At 45.4% G+C, this 18,603-nt stretch overlaps 1 protein-coding gene, 1 non-coding gene and 1 pseudogene across 2 annotated transcripts in view; 1 reads left to right on the forward strand and 2 right to left on the reverse strand.

Moving 5' to 3' along the window:
• PI15 (peptidase inhibitor 15) overlaps positions 1-18,603 on the forward strand; it is a 107,951-nt gene that overhangs the window by 43,558 nt on the left and 45,790 nt on the right. The window lies entirely within an intron of this gene.
• Positions 12,738-12,869, reverse strand: LOC138499042 (small nucleolar RNA SNORA17). Its single transcript, XR_011279093.1, has one exon. It is a non-coding gene; the product is annotated as a small nucleolar RNA SNORA17 (small nucleolar RNA).
• On the reverse strand, positions 13,363-13,482 carry LOC138499044 (small nucleolar RNA SNORA17; annotated as a pseudogene).

Raw genomic sequence — 18,603 nt, forward strand, 5'->3', positions numbered from 1 at the left:
GTAACAAATGGAGGGTCTGGGGCCGGGAGAGGGAACTATGAAAGGGGTTGATGGAGATGGTAGCTGTGTTCTCTGTGGTCTTGGTGAGCAAGACAGGGTGCAACTGCTTACTTCCGAAGGCCCTGATTACGTCCGCTGAACCCAAAGTCTCCATTGGACTGACCATCACTCGCTCTGCCCCCCCTTCGCTTCGTAGTAGGGGGCTTATCAAGTTTCGGCCTTCTTGCATCACAATTTCTACCTTCAATTACACAACTTCCTTATGGCCGACTGACGAGCGACTGAACTCATTGCTGAACTCCATGCCTCCTGGGAGATTATATTCTTAAATTATAGCAGTTCTCAGCAAAAATGCACCCTCCACGGAGCAAACATAATTTGGTTTTGTGTATGGGCAACGAGATCGGTTAACTGAGAAACAGCCATTCTGATTGGTGTGGATGCCAGAAATAAATGGCCTATGGGCCACCAATTGTTTCCAATCTTTTTGATGGGCGTAGAGGACCCTCTGCTACAGAAATGTCTATTTCATCACAGAGGAGTCCTCCCACCTCTTGCAAAAAGAGGGGGCTAGAAGGGGATGGAGGTAGGGGATGGAGGTAGGTGGGCAACGTAGTGGAATCCAGCAAACAGGTTATAAAAATAGATACTTTATTGTGGTGCCTGCAGACATTTTTAAAAAACATCCCTTTTCTACCCCCTAGGGCTTCTCCCAACGCTGGAGTCAGCGGGGGTGCTCAGGTGGAGTGGAATATCGCAAAATAATGGGAAAAAAACAGGCTTTGTTGTGGCCCATGGACTTCAGGCCAGGTTCCTGTGAAATAAAGTGACACTTTTTGCCTTTTTATTCTGGGCATATCCCAGCTCTACAGTGGTGGGAGCTATTAATGGTTTCATACCCTGATCGAACATGCTTGGTCCCAAAGAACCGGGTCCATGGAGCTAGTGGTAGCCCTAGACACTTCAGAGAAAGGGACATGGCAGGAGTTTATACCCAGTGTCAAGTCTGGGTGGTTGACTGGGTCCACAGATCTGGTGGCATCAGGCTAACCCACCATGGCCTCGGATGGTGTCCAAGTAATGGTCAGCATCCATGACCTGTGCGAGGTGGCGACTGATCATGAACATTGTGCATGCATTTGCAGCGCAAAATAACAGAACACCACTAATGCTCGAGTTGTGTTTTTTTTGTAGCAACTATAACTTGGCCAGTGCCATCATAAATCAACCATTAATCTGCCAAAAACTGCTAATGACGCCACACGTAGCAACTCAAATATCACGCACTTGCACACACTTTGCACAGGACATCAGCATGCAGAAAAACAGATGTTATACAAACTACTTTTGGTCACTTTAAATTTGATTGGAATGCAACACAAAATTATAGTTATACCAATTATAAAAACGATTTTGAAGACCCCATTTCACATGTCAGACCGCGCGTTGAGCGGTGCCGGGAGGAGTCCATGGTGATCGTTGAGTTATAGTTAAGATCTGTTTTTGTTCTCTGAATCCTTACACAGTATATGTTCACATTGTTTGTGTAACTTGTGCTTGTTGAGCATTATCACCCTTACAGTTATCGCCTGACAAACTCCGTGGGTTTGAGTGGTGCTAGGCCCCGCCCACGAGGCTTGATGAAATAATCACGTTGTGTTTGTTGGGGTAACGTTTGTTGTGACCCCATTGCCTTCCCACGGTTACCTTGGAAATAAATAGGTCACAATTCCAGAAATTCAAAAGATGTTTTCCAATCTTGAAAGCATTTTATCCTTTCACATGTATTTTTTGTGATGTACATCTCATCTCTTGAAAAGTTCACAGTTTTGATCAGATGTTGTGCATGGTAAATACAACTTCAAGGTAGTTCTGTATGGTGATGATTGTGTCCGATTGCCCAACTATGAGGGGGCTAGGTGAAGGCACAAGCCAAAATGCACATCTGTCGGCTACTTTAATTGCAACAATGGTTGTGTTCATAGCATTGACACAACCCTCATCACATTGAAACAACTAGATATTGAAGGCAGAAATAAGCAAATATTTACCAGAAGAAGTGCAAAAAATTATGAAGCAAGATTTCTCGAAATTTGGTTAGGTGGGAGAGCCAGCATTTTACTACACTGTGTTGGATTGCCCTTGGTACATCATCATACTCCAGGGAGTAGTTATTCTGCTTTAAGCCCCCCTAACCCTCCAAAGGTCCACCTTCATTTCTTATTTGCTCGCTAAAGTGCAACAGTTTATTTGGGAATTGAAATCAAGTTGAAAAGGACGTGGGCACATCCAGAATGTCCACTACAGTGCCACCTACAAGCCGAAACTAAAACAAACGGCAGCTCCCGACTTAAAAAGTGCAATGCAGACTGTGATGCGCTGGCGCACATCATTTTAAATAATACTATTGAAATGAAAGAGTAGTCCTAGTTCGACTGAAACAATAGGTGTGCGTATCTCGTCGTTTGCCATACTTCAAAAAAATTTTGGTGAGATAGTAAAATATGTATCAACTACACTTATTAATGAAAAGGTAGACAACAGAAAGCAAGTGTTTACACGCATCAGAAATGGAAAATAAACGCAGGACAAACAAGAGTGACGCATTCGTTTCCAACTGCGCATTACACCTGAACCAATGATGGTGGCAAACAAACCGAAAAGAACTCGAGATAGCATTTGAAATTGATTGAGTTATCCTGATTTTGGCTCAGTAACACACAGTTTAGCTAGAGATGACGAGGCAGCCGAGAAGGGGTCTGTAGACAGACAATGTTACTGGGCAAAAAAATACGGATATTTCATTTGGTAATAACCAAGATTCCTAATCTTGTTGGCAACTAATGGAGTTGGCGTGCCGGAACACTATGTATTTTTATTGCTAGTACACTGTGCTCTTAGCAGAGGAGTAAAACCCCTGCTCCTCTAACAGAGAATCGGAACATCTGTTTCTACTCCACATAAAATCTATTTTAATAAAACGATGTTATGCCTCACTGTGACTGGTTAGGTGATTTGGCTTAATACGGCGCAACCGTTTATTTATTGTACTACAACATTCTCCAAAAAAGAACTGATTTCGTCCGTGGACACGTTGTTTAAAATCTGTACAAGGATTACAGAGCTCCGTTTAAAGGGGCCATTGCCCTGGATCCGAATGTCTGTTTATGACTGTTGGGAGACTGAGCAGCTTAACAAATGCCACTGGTATGTATTACAAGTGCTATGAATGTGCTCCTTTATGATAAACTTGCACAATCTCAAAATACTTCAATCCATAATAAAAGGGTAACAAAACAACTCAAAACAAACACGAGACCTGAAACATTCAAATGACAGTATTACAAAGGTTGCAAAACTGCAAATTGCACACTTACAATCTGTGACGGAGAAGTCCCAAAGGACAGTGCCAAATATTAATGTGCAAAACATGTCATGAAGTAAATACGGGTCAGGGTATGTTCAGATGGTAAAGTTTTTGCCCCATTTTGGCACAGTTCACCCATCTCATTTTGCCACTGTCTGTCCATCGGAGTCTGATGAGCCAAACGTTGTTCTGTTCCACTTGGGACACTGTAGACTCTGCCTTTCTGTCCGAGAATGCAGCTTGTGATTAACCTAATCTACAACACTGGACTCTTTCATTTGACCATAGTACAGCAACGTCGTTCACTTTTCCTTTTTTCATATTATATGGGCTATGCCTCCATATACCAGAAGGAAACATCTGCTTTGTTTGACATTTTCTCCTCCTTAGGATTTAGTCTAGTGGAGCTCAGATTTTCAGAGTGCACTATAGCCACTTTTCCATTCTTCCTAAAATATTCTTTTCCTACTCATAACTCCAACATTTCACATCTATGACGCTCAGGAGATTTATTCACTCTCCCATAATGCAGTGTTGTTTCAACTAACTAGTTTCTAATCCTCCCGCTTGGGGAGCAAGGATCTGAACTTTAAATTTCTTGGTTTCACAGTGGCCAACTGTTGGCTTCTGCCTTATTCTTGATGCATTGGGTTTGCAGTCTTTCTCTTGGACTTCCTTCGGTTCTGCCTCTTGGATGTACAAGGCCTCAAGCACCTTCTTTGTGACTGCTTTTGCAGGATGGGGTCAGAACTCCTACCTAAGCAATGCTGTTCCCCAAATGTGTCTGCCTCCATCTTATCTTCTCATCACGTATGTCCTCATCACACCACAGAGCCCCCCTGGCCACCACTCGAGACTTTTCCCTCTCTCTATAACTCTTTCACACCTGTTACCACTAAACATGGCTTGCTCACTCATGTTCAATGGTAGTTGAATCTTGCACCCTAGGACATTCAAAGCTTCTGTGCAATGCTTGCATCAGGCCTTTGTTCTGTCTCCCTCATGGTCACTTTCCAATAAGGACACTATGTTCGACATAGGCCATTAATTGTCAGTCTTGTTCTTTCTCCAGACACCTCCCAGTTTAGTCACCTGGACTCCGGTTTATTGATACCCTTTCTTCAGTTGTGCTCCTGACTTCATTGGTACTGTCTCCAGGAGGCTTATGTCTTATATGTTCTTTCACCTGGTTTCTGATGAGATACCATCTTTCCAGAGTACATAAAGCAAATGTGTCCATGTTTGGATTTGAATTTAATTGCACCTCCCACTGTACTCTGATCATTTCTACGGCATCCAAGATATTCTGCCCATAAGCAATCTTAAAGAGGTACCAACTCGTGGAAGCTTGGGAAGACTTCACACAGAGACCAGGGTAATAAGTCAACGGTTCAAGAATCCTTTTTTAACAGCCTTTTTTGAGGGATGTTTTAGTGTCTTATTTTAACTTTTAATGAAACCATTGGTCTGTGGATGGCATATGGAGGTGCAAAGGGTCTTGAACCGTAAGAGGGATTCAATGTCTTCCATTGTTTTAAGTATGGAAGTAATATCATCGTTTGTTTGTATTTTTTTGGGGAAACCTACAAGAGTATTATGCGCAATATAGGGGTATGTCATATGTTGGCCAAGTGTAGAAAAGGGTTAGGATATTTGGTAGAGTTATTTAGGATTACTAAAGATTTATGGAACCGATTTGAGATATCAATTATAGAGGTTTTAAAGAAGTATTGAGGATACCATTTGACCAGGTTAGACATGATCTCGCATATTGGCCTAAAATCAAATTGTGCCTGACCCATGACAAATATTTAGAACAGCTTCACGACTACCAGTTGAAAGCGTAGTCATCTGTCCGCTTTTGGATCTGGTTGTACCCTGAAAAGAAGCCCTAATTTTTTTAATGATTTATTTGCAACTTCTGCTCTGTTTAAAGGTATGTTTTAATGAGGGAATATCCTGTTGGGCGGTGGAAATGGCCACCTCTTCAAGCTTCATTGCATTGGCTGGAGCTATGTATTTCCCAGAGACGTTTTGGTTTCTTGACCACTTATGTGAGCACCATTATAGTGGAGGAGTTACTGGGGCCAAGGCCTTTTGTTCCATGGTTTGTAGTTCCTAATCTCTTGACCTCTTCCAGCCTCCAGTGACAGATCTGTTTGCATATTATTTGCACCGTCGTATCCCCGTTTTCTGTAATGAAAGGATTATTTTCAAAACAGAAGAGTACTATGCAGATATTCCCTTTATAGATTTAATTGAGGAGTCCTCCTACTCTAGCATCAATAAAGCTCTTCAAAGGAAGATAACACCTGGGGGAAATTCTAACATAGTATCCTTTGAGAAAGCTGATCTGCAGGTCTGTTTAAGACAAGTACCTTTATTCCTGTGAACGAGTACAGTCGTATGCCCTTTGCAAGTTGAAGACTGCTAATATCTCGAAACCTTTCGGTTTGGTAAATAACTATCTCCTCTCATCTTGTTCTTCTTTTGTTGTTACCGTTTCTTGGTTCTATGAGGTGAAACTTTTATTTGGGTACAGGAAAATGTCACTTCTAACACCACACATGACTAGTGTGTCACAAAGAGCATGCCAAAACTAAAAGTAAAGTTCAATAGACTTATTAAAGGAAAAAAAATGGCCAGAGTATGGTCAGGAGTTAAAATCTTCATCCCAGTTTGGAAAGTTTCCTTCTGTTTGTGCCACTCCCATGTCTGTTTCTGTCTCCACCATCATCAAGGTGGTATTGGACTCTGTCGATTCACAAGAGTATAATGATTGGAAGTTCATTCCTCCACTTTTTACAATTATGTGGGCTCTGCTTCTCTCTTATTCCAGCATGCCACATCTGGTTTGGTTCATTTCTAACATTTCAACTATTCGACTTTGCCAGAGTGCAGTGACTTGCTTTCCTTTTCCTTGTCTAGGGATTCTCAGCACTTTTTTTCTCTCACCCATAATGCAGCATTTGGTTTCGTTAATTTCCAATACTGGACTCTTTCACGCTAGAGTAGAGTGATTTGTTTGACTTTTTTTTGTTCAACATATGCTCAGTGTTTTGTCTCCTCTTCCTTCCTCAAAGCAGCATCTGGTGTGCTTGATTTCCAACACTCGACTATTCCACTTCACCAGAATACAATCACTTGCTTTCTTTTTCCTGAGGATGCAATGGGATTCACTTTTCTACCACACAATGCAGCATCAAATTTGCTTTATTACTTATATTGGACTCTTTTACTTTGCTTGAATATTGTGATTGGCCCTCTCCATCTGGGCTTCCCATCATGCAATGGAGCCTTAGTTTCTTCTGCTCATCCACAGAGCTTATATCTCTCTTTGGCCGCCTGTGATTCCCAATACTACTTAGGGTGTCATCCTTACTCCAGGTCAGTGGTAGCGGGCTCTCACTTCCATGATGTTCACAGCTTCCATCCTTCATTGCCATCATGCATCAGTGCTGTCCCGCTCATCTTCACTTTTGAATAGTGAATCCATGTCTTACAAAGAAGTTACCGCCAGTCCTGTTCCTTGTTCGAACACCTTCCTAGTTTGGTCTCAATGCCTCCTGTTAGCAGACTCATATTCTTGAAATGCATGCCTGTCTTCAGAATAACTCCTCGAGCCACTCACCCCTTATGCCCTGCCACCCTTGCTCTTCCCGGCATCTAACAACTTGGCCAAACTCTGTAAAATCTTCAAGGAACTGGCCAATCTTTCCTCAGTCTCTACCTCTCCTGTCCCCTCCCAGACCCTCTCTATGGCACTGGCTTCACATTTCATCTCTAAAACTCAGGAAATCCTGTCCTCTCTCTCGTCCTTTCCCCTCCCTCCCCTCACCCACTCCCTGCTCTTCCTCTGGCCACTCTGCAGCCACCTCTCCTCCCTCCCTCTCCTTGTCAAGGACCACATCGACTCCCTGGCTCCTGCTGTGGCTGATTTCTGCAATCACTCCTTCACCACTGGAGTCTTCCCATCACCCCTGAAGCTCTCCTTTGTGCACCCCCTTCTCAAGAAACCCACTGCAGTCCCCTCCTGCCTGGCCAACTATCACCCAATCTCCATCACTCCCTTTCTGGCCAAGCTCCTTGAGAAACTGGCCATCACCCAGCTCAATCTCCACACTGAATCTGTTGGCTGTCTTCATGGCCATCAGTATGGCTTCAGAGCTGCCAGAAGCATGGAAACTGCTCTCCTGAACATCCGTGAAGACGTGCTTGCCAACCTTGACTCTAACACCCCTTGCTTTCTCATCCTGCTTGATCACTCTTCTGCCTTTGACACAGTCAACCATGCCATCCTGCTCAACCGTCTCTGTGATAACCTGGGTATCACTGGTCCAGGCTCTGGCGTGGCTGACTTATTTCCTCTCCCAGGTCCAACTTGGGTCCTTCCTCTCTGCTATCTTTTTCTCTACCTGTGGTGTCCCCCAGGGGTCTAACCTCTCTCCCTGGCTGTTCAACCAATACCTGGCACTTCTGGCCCACCGCATCGCCGCTCTGTGCCCCAATTTTCAGTGCTATGCGGATGACACCCAGCTCATCTTCAGGCTACCCTATGCCTCCTCCTCCATTGCCCTCATCTCTGACTGTCTGTCTGCTATCCATGAGTGGTGTGCTGCCAATGACCTCTGCCTTAATGCCAGTAAGACTGAGATTTTCCTCATTGGCACACCCGCTCACTCCTTCCCTGTAGCTCTCTGGCCGGCCTCCCTTGGCCCACTTCCTGTTCCCACCTGCAAGGCTAAAAGCCTCAGGGTCATCTTCGACTCTACACTCTCCTTCTCTTCTCACATCTCTGACGTCTCTAAGAAGTCACACTACCAGCTGCACCTCCTCAGAGGTATACTTCCTTTCCTCTCCTTCCCCCAGAAGCTCACTGTCTCCAGAGCTCTGATTCTCTCTAGGCTGGACTATTGCAACAGCCTCTTTCTAAATCTGCCTGCTTCTACTCTCCGCCCTCTGCAACTTATCCAGAACAGGACCGGGAGACTTGTCCTTGGCCTCAAGCCCAGGGATCGTATCTCCCCAGGACTGAAATCTCTGCACTGGCCCCCAGTGGCTGTGAGGATTAAGTTCAAAACCCTCTGCATCGTCCACAAGGCCTTCTGGGGGCATCAATACCTTCAACTCTCTCTCCCTAAACACGTTCCCTCTAGAGCTCTTTGCTCATCTACCTCAAACTCCTTCAGTGTCAGTTGCTTCTAAAAGCAACAAGTTGGTGGTAGATCTCTTTCTTCGGCTGGTGCCTCCCTCTGGAACAGCCTCCCTTCCTCCCTGAAACTTGAGGAGAATCATCTTCAATTCCGGAAGCACCTCAAAACATTTTTTTTTGCTTCTGCTTTTTCTCCTGCTCTCCCTTGCTGACTTCCTGGCCGACACTGAATTTTCACTGGTTACCTGGTCATCCTCTGATCTCGGGCCCAGGTCCCTTCCCCTGCCAGTCACACTCCTGCACTGGCTTCCCGGCTACCCCCACACTTGGGGACTGTTTCTGTATCCCTACAGTCCCACTGCCAGCACTTGACACCTGATGTCTGCACTTATCCTTGCACTTGCCACCTGTGGGCTGTCCTTTTACTTACTATTTTTTTTTAAATTATTTATTTTTTGTTTGGTTCTTGTCCCATGTACTGCACTGTCCTCTCCCCCTTCTCCCTCACACTTCTCCTCCTTCCCCTTCCCATGCACTTGCGCGATCTGAATGACACCTGGCCTAGTAGGATCGCTGTCTGTCCTCCCTTGTTTCCCCTCCCCTGCTTCGTTGTGCCTTGAAACACTTGTTTATAGGCGTGTTATAAATGCCATAACATATCATCATATCATATCATCCGGGAGGAAAGACTTATACATGTTGAGCCTGTTATCTTGGTGTCTGTTGCTAGTTTTTCCCTGGGTACATTACCACACATTTTATATCAAGGGAGGAAATAAGTATATGTGCAAAAGAAAAAAAAGGCAGATTGTAAAGAAGAGAAAGCAGCAAAAGTTTAGCTGTAAACTAAAAAGACTTATTTCACCAGCCATTATTCAATGTACTAATTTACTTTAAGTGTAAGTTACTTATGTGTGTGGTAATATCTTACAACCATGGCTCCTACCAGTAGGAAGCAATTAGCAGCCAATTTTATTATATCTCTGTAGATCGTCTGCCACAGTTTCATAGAGGCACTAAATACTATGTTTCCTGGTACGACACATGTATTTTTACATGAGACCCCCACTGCCTGGTCAACCAACCTCAAGCAGGGGCCAACCAGTTCTGCACTTCTATTTAACGAAAAACAATGAGATCCGGTCCTCAGCAACTCTAAGGCTGGAGAGAAACATTGTTTCACTTTTTTGCCTTTCCCCCATCAATCAAAAATATTTACACAATTCCTACATTGACACAACAGCCCACAACAAGATGAATAGATATATGGATTTTCCTGAGTTTATAAAGTCCTATTAAACGTATTAAACTTAATGAATGAGGCGAAGAATGTTTGAGAGCAAGTAAAGAAAACGATCGAAAACGAGAGGAGGCACATGAGGGCTTGGGTAAGGAAAGAAGGTAGAGAGAGATGGAAGGTGGAGGCAACAGGGAGGGGAATAAAAAGGGACCAATAAAGAGAGGTAGGTTGAGGCAAGACTATAAAGACACTTGAAACAAATACATGGGAAGTGTATGAAAATAATCGATTGGAATCAGGGTTTAGAAGCTGAGTGAAGGGAAAGGCTGATGACCAGCAAGGAGGAAGGCGAAAGAGAAGATGGATAGCAGAGTTTTAGACGGATCGAAGACGGTTAAAATGAGAATAAGGTCAAGCAAGAGAGCAGAACAGTAGTTAAGATGAGAGAAAATAAGGTTTTGTGGCCTGAAAAGAAAACAAGCATTGACAAAGCCAACAGTGTTGGCTTGTCTTCTGCTGCCTTTTACTAATGCTCCCAAGCCCAAGCCTGATCAGCCATCACTTGTGCGACCGTTGCTTTATATGGTTCCAACCCTCCCCACCCTTCCTGGAGAAGCATATCTGTTGGCTCCTAGGAAAGCATTACCCTTACATCTATGGTTACATGCTATAAAAGCAAAATAAAGCTCCACCATTGTGCAGACCTTCCGGGATCCCTTGGAGCCAAGCTACCTCAGCTCGAAAATATAATGGCCAGTCATGTGCTAGCTTGCAACTCCAATACCGTCCACTGCCTGTAGAGCACCCTGGCACCTCAAAGCCACCATAGTACTTGCGTGAAGTACATGGTGCAGAATTTCCACTAGCTAGTAAGATTGGACTCTTGGCGAGTGCGACCTGTCAGACCCACATCGCTGTGTGAGTCCTCCTTGCTGTGTTTTATTTACAGATTTGGGGTAGCCAGTGACTTTATGGCTAGCTAGTAGCTTGCAACTTGAATATTTGCCCCCTCTAGTACTTTGCATATGGAATAAGAGGACTAAAACCTCAGATAATTTCCTCTCAAGCCACTGGTGTTTAAGAATGTCCTCTTTACTGTACTACAGACCGATGCATTTGCGCCCAGGTTGCCTAATTAGGACAAGTATAGGCCGCAAACCATAGACAGTGCACCAAGTTCAATGACAGTGGCCAGCATCACTTATTGCTTAATGACTTGTAGAATGTTTTCGTGGTACAACTTCACTAAAAGATGCAAAATTTAGTAGCTCCCCTCAAAAGCTGCTTGGCACAAACAGGTCATGGGATAAGTGACCCAACTATGCCACCTGAAAACGTACCAGGCTTGAGAAGACTTTACATTTCGCCTTCAGTTCAGACTTCATGAAGAATGTGCCAATCTGGAAATTGTTGCTTTAGTATGTGTCCAGCGCGTTCTGGTAAAACACACAAGAATGGTGTGATGAAAATCTATATTAGCAAATTCCCACTATACACCACCAATATCTTCAATGGGATTGTAATGTAAAGAATCAGCGATCAGCTAGCTTTCATTTGGTGGGCTCATAAACTGAAGAGTATCTGGCTGAAATGTTCTGAAGACTTTTTTTTTTTTTGCAGTGCACCGTGCAAAGATCCATTAAATGAGAATTGGGGATGATGCATTCCTACAAGATTGGCTATCCTACCTGGGATCTAGAGATTCACAGCACCACTTTTCAACATATTATGCATTAAACACAATCAATATGGCCTCAGTCGCTGGGATTGGTGACCAGGGCCCTTATTTGTCCCTCTAGGTCCCGGCACCCCCATCAGCCAACCCCAATCCCAGCACTTGCCTTTGAGTGTACACTGGCCTGTGCTGTCTCGCAGGCCTGCACTTATTGTATTGCCATTTGACCACTCTTACCAAGTGATTTCTGACAGGCACTTAAGAGCTGCTTGCAAACTTACTCCCTAGCACTTCCCTCAGTGGAACTCCTAGTGCTTACCCCATCCTTCGTCCCTTCTCTCTTTGCATTTGCACGTTCTGAATGCTCACAAGGCCTAGTAGGACTGCTTCTTTCTTCTCTTCATTGTTGTTATATTTGCCTTTCATTCCCATGGGCGCTTTGAAACACAATTTACTTGATGTATAAGTGCCTTACAAATGCACAATAAATACAATAAAATAAATAACAGGACACTATGGCAGACTAAGTTAGAATCTGAAACTAATTTAGGGCACAGAAAAATGGTCTATCAGCCCATAGAAATGTTACTGGGTGCAGGGTTGTCATGTGGCTGAACCTATAGGAGCAAGACAAATACCCAGAATGATAGCCATAAAGCGCCTTCCCCAGTCATTGGTACGATAACGGAAAGGGCTGCAACTAGAGATATTTCAAGTGATACAGCCGTGCATCTAATCTAGATTAAGCAACCATGCATACCCAACACCCATGAGCTCACCTTAAGACTGCCATGCAGGAACATCTGCCCTCCATGGACAGCCAACATGTCTGCGTCATTTGCCCAGGTCACATTCTCAAAAACAAATCAAAGTATACAATGAGTATCTCAGGTCTCTTAAATGACACCAGCCTTTTAGATTCAAGGTAAGTTCACATGAGAGAAATCAAACTGATCAATGATCAAAGCACATGATGGGAATCGTGTTGCCATGATCACCTCCAGCTGGCCATAACAAACCACAGTACCCCATTATTCCACAGCCCCTAGCATTCCACTAAGGGAGATTCAAAATATTCAGGTCATCCTAAACATGCTAAAAATGATGTGCTCAAACAGAGTATAGTATGTGATACACATCCACAAGCTGTGGAACCAGAACTGCTGTAAGATATAGTTCCTGAACTCTTTAAAGCAATATGGGCAGAAAGTGCAATATATTCTATCACTACTCCAACAATTAGTATTTTCCACAGCTCACTATAAGTTTATGTAACCTTGAAACAAAAGTGACTAAAAAAAATAATGTTTGGCTTGTAATCATTTTAAGTGTTCACGGTTCAAAACACGGAGCGTAGACACAGCCAGTTTCTCTCGACCACCCAATGACATATACAAAGCACTGTACCCTTGTCTGTAACGCATCTAGGGGCAGTAGCCAAGTAAACCCACAAAATGGCTTACCTTGAAAACACTGAACCTCCTACTCTGTGCTAACGGACAAGAAAGCAATATTAACCCAATCACTGGTTCAAATGCAATTGCCAGACCAACAACTATTCTACAAGAAAGCCATGCACTCCAGTTCAACATTTCATTGCCCAACACCATCCTTTATGTGATTTTTAACCTCTTCACTATCACAGGTAGTCCAAAGTCAATGCCTCTTATTCCCAACCAATATGTGGGCCGGCTAGAAAGAACTTGACCCTTGATCTGCTTTTGAAACAGATGCCCAGCTCGTCACGGGTAAATTAGTATTAAGGATGAACAGGAAAAAATGGTAGCAATGTCACTTTTAAGGCTTTAGCATCGTGGTTACCATTTGAACTATACTGGACTAGAAGTGTCTTACAATTTGAAACACCTTACATTTTACAGTGTCCAACAGCAGTCACATGGTAGATTCACTGAATGGAATAAATACTTCATAGTGACCCTGAATAGTTAATTCCCTAAAACAAACATGGACACAGCCAGTTCCTTCTCTGCCATCTATTCACACATCCACAGCACTGCTGCTGTGTCTATAACGCCTCTAGGGACAGGAGTAATTTAGAAGTAATCACACAAGCTTACCTTGAATATACCTGGTGGGTGCCGAATTGCCCTAGCATGCTGCACATTGGACCACACAAATCGAAACCCAAAACGACACGTGAAACTTGCAGAGTAATAAAGCAGAAAGTTAAACAGTTGTATCATGTTATCGCACGGCATGAGATTGCACGTCACAACATGCTGAGTTAATAAAGAGGCCCGGCATCATGCGCTTTTTGTCAGAGCGGAGCGGGACCTGTCAGACCCACATCGCTGTGTGAGTCCTCCTTGCTGCGCTGCGTTGTGCATGCCAGGCCCCCTCCACAACAAATGTCGATGAGTCGGTCAAGGGTGTTCACTTGCTAGTCCGGCAGGCCCACAGTGCCTGGATTACCGATTCCCACAGCGTGCTGTCACCCAGACCACCACAAGGACACCCTGTGTTCTATATAAGCCAGTAAGAGGGTCTGTGCTTTTTTTCGTTTGATTAACGCTCCTCACGCATTCAGCAGAAGGCATTGGCCTTAATTTTTGAATAGCCCAGTCTATGCCTGCACTCACGGACCCACACAGGGCCACCCCAACAACAGGTAAAGGTGTGACCCTCACCAGAGAGTGCTCATGCCCCACCCTCTTCTGTCATTCACAGCTGGCTGAGGCTCCCCTCCCCTGGAGTACGTGTGAACCCGCTGTGCGACCACAGTAGATCCACTATCCCGGAAGTTGCAGCTCCTCCCAGAGTGCCTGTGTGCCCCTCCCCATCAGCCCGTTCCCTTGATGGGCCCCACATCCCCTAGAAAAGATGTCTGCTGACGATGCTGCAGCGCCTTCACCATGACCACAGGGGGGAACATTGCATCAATGGGGGTCACTCGCACCTCTTCGTGAGTTTGATGTAGAGGGGGCCCCCGGCCAATTTGGGACCATGGTGTGAGCTGTGGCAAGAACATCTGGACATGTACTTTAATGCCACAGGGGAAAAGGATGACCTAACAAAGAACACTGTCAGACTACTTTGCTCCCATGGTTAATACTATTACAAAAAATGTGTTGTGCGCACCTCCATGCCGATGAGCGATTAGAGCCTAGACAAATAGCACAGACATCTGGCCACAACCTGCGCCTGGAAAAATGAGGAGGACAAAGCGAGGCTCCAAAGCATCATGGGATGTCATTCCTTTAAACTGCTGAGACAAATTCTCTGTGAACCGGGAATAACACTCCCCAGGATCCTTGAAGTGGGACGTCCCACGAGCTGGCAGATGTCAGGGCGTCAAAAATGGAGTCCGCTCTGAAGTAAGTCAAGCTAGAAGAGGCATGCTCGGTGGGAAAACAATCCTTGAAAAGCCAAGGAATGAGGGGCACCTGGCAACAAAAGAAACACTGGAACCCCTCGACCCCAGTGCCTTGCCCACAATGTGGGTATGACCTCTCCCATGAGAAAGACTGCCCAGCCAAAGGGTACACCTGTACTAGGTGCAGAGTCCAAAATCATTTTGCCAGAGTGTGCAGAGCATCGGCCCCAGCCAAATTGTCGAGGGGCAGAGAGTGTCCAAGAGGTGCTCCACAAGATCGGGCGATGCAAAATGCCAACACCACGTCCATAGACACTCTAATGGAGATACCAGGAAAAGGCCAAGGGGATGAAGATAAGGAAGATTTTTTCTTATCAGCCGTACTCACAGTCGGTGGCAGAGGGAAGCGCCAACCCAGGTGCTCAGTGACTATCCTAAACACCCCAGTCCCTCTACTACACGACACTGGTGCCTCTGTCAGTGTCATGGCCGATGATCAATACCGGAAGTTGCCAGGACCTTCACCACTCCAAATTACCAAGGTGCGCATATTCACTTTTGGAAGCAAGACCCCACTACCCCTGGAAGGCACCTTCCAGCATGGTGATGTCTCAATACGTGCCGCTTCTACATGACCAGTATTCATAGAAGACGTGCAAACGCCTCTACAGAGATTCCAAGTTGTATTCACAGGCATAGGGCAAATGGCAGGAAAACCAATCCGCCTCCACATCGATTACATAATCCAGCTGGGGGTGTTGAAACACCACAGAGTGCCCTTCCATCTTCGTGACAAGGTGGAGAAGCAGATACAAAATCTGGTTAACCTCAACATCATCGAGCATATAGAAGGCCCCACGCCCTTGATGTCGGCAATCGTCATTGCCCATAAACACAAACAGCCTGACAACATCCGCATATGTGTCGATATGCAGCTGCCAAACAAGGCAATAAGGAGGGAGAGACATTTAACCCCCACACTGGACAATATTACAGCAGAACTGTAGGGTGCAACCATCTTCTCCAAACTCGACCCCGGTTAGGGTATCACCAACTACTGCTTCACCAGGACAGTCAATACATGACAACATTCACAACACATGTTGGCCTCTACAGATACAAGAGACTGAACTTTACATCTCGTCAGTGGCCAAGGTGTTTCAAAACGCTATATGCTGGGGCCTTGGCAGGATTGCCTGGAACTCTAAATGTGAGCAATGACATCCTGATACATGCAAAATCAGAAGGAGAGCACCTGGAGCATCTGGGGAAAGTGCTGTCTAGAATTCAAGCACTGAAAAGTGCTTGTTTCTCAAAAGGAAAATCAAGTTCTTTGGCTTCGTCTTTCAGGAAGGAGGGCTGTCTGCTGATCCGGCTAAAGTCAGAGCTATCCAGGGGGCCAAGGCACCAGTGTTCGACTCGGAAGTCAGAAGCTTTTTAGGGATGGTCACCTACTGTGGCCATTTCATCAAAAAGCTAGCCACACCCTCAGAGCCCCTGTGAAACCTCACAGAGCAATCCACAATGTGGAGGTTGGCAGCCCTGGAAATGAACTCACTTGACGAAATTAAGAAGGCACTGTCAGACAAATGCATCCTAACTTTCTTTGACCCACGGAAGGACACTGAGATCATCGTCGACACAAGCCCATTCGGCCTAGGTGCCATTCTCACACAAACAAACCAAGATTGCACCCCCTGCAATGTTGAGTATTCCAACAGAGCTCTCTCTCTCAGATGGAGCAGAGTTATTCTCAGATTGAGCGTGAAGCACTAGCCGTGCTGTGGGGGTGTCGCCACTTCCATGTCTATACCTATGGGCGGGTCAGCCAACATACAACCACGAATTGAAAAGTGGTTACTGGTGCTCCAAGAATATGGTGTCAACCTCATGTACTCCCGGATAGGACAACGCTGCAAATTGCTTGTCCCGGCACCCGCAGGTGAAAAATAAAGCTGCCAATAAGGTGGTCGCCTGGGTAGAGGAGTATGTGAGACTAGTCAAGGAAAGCACGATTCCCAAGTCCATGAACGTTGCAGAGATGAAAACTGCATCGCAACATGACGGATGCGTCCGAATCCTACTAGAAGCAAAGGAATCAGGCCAGTGTAAAACAGCACTCGAAAACCTAAGGACCAGAACCCAGGAAGCAAAGGTAACACTGGAGCAACTGTGGAAGGTACAGAGTGAGTTAACATTCACAAATTATGTTCTTCTACTGAGAGGATCCCACATGGTGATCCTCACTGAATTGACTGACTGAAAGAGAAATTGCCCTGGCACAACATGGCCACCGAGGAGCTGCAAAAATGAAGAGTCACCTCTGACTCAAAGTCTGGTTTCCTGCTCTAGAGTCAAAAGTGGATGAGTTCATCCATGCCTGTAGATGGTACCAAGCTGCTGCTTCGAAAGGAAAATAACCTGCCATCCAATGTATGCCCAGGAGTGAAGAACCATGGGAAAGCATCCACATGGACTTTGGCTCCACACAGAGAGACTCCCACTTCCTGGTTATGATCGACCAATGGTCTCGCTACCCCGGAAGTCAAGTTTGTGCCATCCCTATCCCTCCAAGATGTAATACCCAGGATGGAGAAAATATTTGCCACCCATGGGTTCCCCAAGACCTATGCTCAGACAAGGGGTCACAATTCCAAAGCGCTGGCCTCGAAGAATTCCTGACAGAAAGAGGGATTACGCACAGGAAGATCACGCCCATGTGGCCACATGCAAATGGAGAAACAGAGTGCTTCATGCGCTCCCTTAATGAAACATTTAGAATAGCGTATGGTCAGGGGGTCTACGAGAGAAGAGCACTGTTCCAGTTGTTGCTCGAATATAGAAACACCACAACCTGCTCTACACGAGTGGCCTCTGCAGAGGCCCTATTCCAGAGGTGTCCACGCACATTCCTGCCCGAACTGGACGGGAAAACTCCAAGAACTATAGACGATGAGAACGTACACGTCCGGAGGGAAACTGCCATCCACAAGAAAAATGCTCGCCAAGGGCTAAGAGAGGGCCAAGAGAGCATGACCTGCTGGTCAGAGACACATTATTAGTGAGGACTCGCAACCCGACAGGAAAGACCTCCCTCACCCATGAGCCAATGCCACTTAAGGTGGTCCAAATACAAGAGTCGCAGGTAACGGCTACGGATGATCGTGGGCTGGTAGCAAGAAACTCCAGTTTCTTCCATATGCTCTCGGGTCCACCCCAACTACAGACTGACTGGCATGGGATGAGAGAGGACAGCGCAGCCCATATGCCTATCCCAAATGTGAGCAACACAGAAGATGACACCTAAGAGTGCCACACCATGAAGGAGCAATGGACCACCCTAATGGGGAATGGCCATCAGGTGGGAGACCTCCCAAGCACTGAGCCCGAAAGGCGGTACCCCACCTGTGAACTGAGATGGCCCCCATTACGCCAAAGGGACTACGGCCCAGGCACCTGAACTAGGACACGAAAGTATGCCAAAACCCCGGCCGGGCTACCCCAGCCTTTTGGTCAGCTTTGAGTTCAGTGCAATGCATTTACGTTTCTAATACATGTGTTCTGTTTTGACATGTTACTGAGTAAAGGTTTGTTGTTATAAGTATTGGGATGAGTGTTGTATCACTTGAACACACTTTGTGCTGAGTTAATGTCAGTCCGCCTTCACACGCTCCACAACAACAGTCCCGTTTGGCGAGAACTTGAAGCTGCAAAGTCTAGTACAATAAGCCAAGTCATCTGGGAGGGAAAACAAGACATTTTAGCACAGGAATAAACCAGTTTTGCACATCTGGGCATTTGTACAATTACAGTCACAACATGTTATGTTATGTTA

This window comes from Ambystoma mexicanum, chromosome 5q (assembly GCF_040938575.1).
Source record: "Ambystoma mexicanum isolate Mex_15411 chromosome 5q, UKY_AmexF1_1, whole genome shotgun sequence".
NCBI classification, from domain to species: domain Eukaryota; kingdom Metazoa; phylum Chordata; class Amphibia; order Caudata; family Ambystomatidae; genus Ambystoma; species Ambystoma mexicanum.